This window comes from Arachis ipaensis, chromosome B06 (assembly GCF_000816755.2).
Source record: "Arachis ipaensis cultivar K30076 chromosome B06, Araip1.1, whole genome shotgun sequence".
NCBI classification, from domain to species: Eukaryota; Viridiplantae; Streptophyta; class Magnoliopsida; order Fabales; family Fabaceae; genus Arachis; species Arachis ipaensis.
In genome coordinates this window covers 95,792,488-95,793,702 of record NC_029790.2, presented here as the reverse complement: position 1 = coordinate 95,793,702, position 1,215 = coordinate 95,792,488, and the positions used below count along the sequence as shown (strand labels likewise).

Here is a 1,215-nt window from a genome sequence, read left to right as displayed (position 1 = left end):
TTAGGTTCCGAGTTGTTTTTGGGTAGGATGGTCGAATTTTTCTTCGCCACTAGTGGCAACGAAGTTCTTGGTAATTAACAACGGGGAAGGAAGATCTCCACTCATTTCATCCATTCAGTGCCTGCGGTGAGGCGCAACCCACAACAAACAAAGGGGAAAGTTTGCTTGCTGTAGCCCTTTTTTTGTAGACTAGGCTTGATAAGCTAAGCTATTTAAGCTCGAGAAGGGTAGGCTTGCAGCTTCGCCAGAAGCTACTAGGGGGGAGCTGTCGTAGAAGCTTTGCCCTTTGTACAGAGATTGTTATGAACTGACTAAATGACTAGCGGAACGCTAGCTAAGCTAATAAATAGTATAAGTTCCCTTCAATCAAATCAATAAGCTTTTTTTCAGGCCTCCTTCTTAGAACCCATTGAGGGGGGCCTCGGCCCAGGAAGGGGAGAGTGGCCGAGTGGTCAAAAGCGACAGACTGTAAATCTGTTGAAGTTTTTCTACGTAGGTTCGAATCCTGCCTCTCCCACTTGTTTGTTGTAGACTTCAGAGAAGGGAAAGGAGGCATTCGTCAGCGCAGGAAGGCCCGATTTCTTCTTGTCAATGCAAAGCTCCTTTTTTTTTTGCCGTGCCGTGAAGTTCAATTGTATCGTATGTTAGTTAGAGAGGTTGGCGAACTACTATGATCTATAGATTCCCCAGATATATCCAATCCCAACGAGAATAGAAGCGAGCCGCTTCCGTTGTAGTCGTCGTAGTCTTTTAGCTTATGTAGTGGTCGGCCTTCCTACACGCACGCGCCCGCCAGAATGCCTCCTTGGTTCCGGACGAAGCCAAGCCGATACATACGATAGGCGAAGGCCATTTCATAGCGCCTGGGAACGCAAGTTTGATCGAGGATTGGGGAGGAGAGGTGGAATGGAAGAAAAGGCTCGGGATGGATTTTGGAGTCTTTGTGCGAGCCGTATGCGGTGAGAGTCGCACGTACGGTAACGAGGGGGGTTCGCGTCTATACGTGTAGTGTGGTGGTTGGGCCTACCCACCCTATTTGTTCCATTATCTATGGGTCTACTGGAGCTACCCACTTCGATCAATTAGCCAAGATTTTGACCGGATACGAAATCACTGGTGCTCGATCTAGTGGTATTTATATGGGGATTCTATCTATCGCTGTAGGATCCCTATTCAAGATCACTGCAGTTCCTTTTCGGGCGGCTGTAAAACGGA

General features: G+C 47.9%; 1 non-coding gene across 1 annotated transcript; it reads left to right on the top strand.

Moving 5' to 3' along the window:
* TRNAY-GUA lies at positions 435 to 517 on the top strand. The gene has a single exon. It is a non-coding gene; the product is annotated as a tRNA-Tyr (tRNA).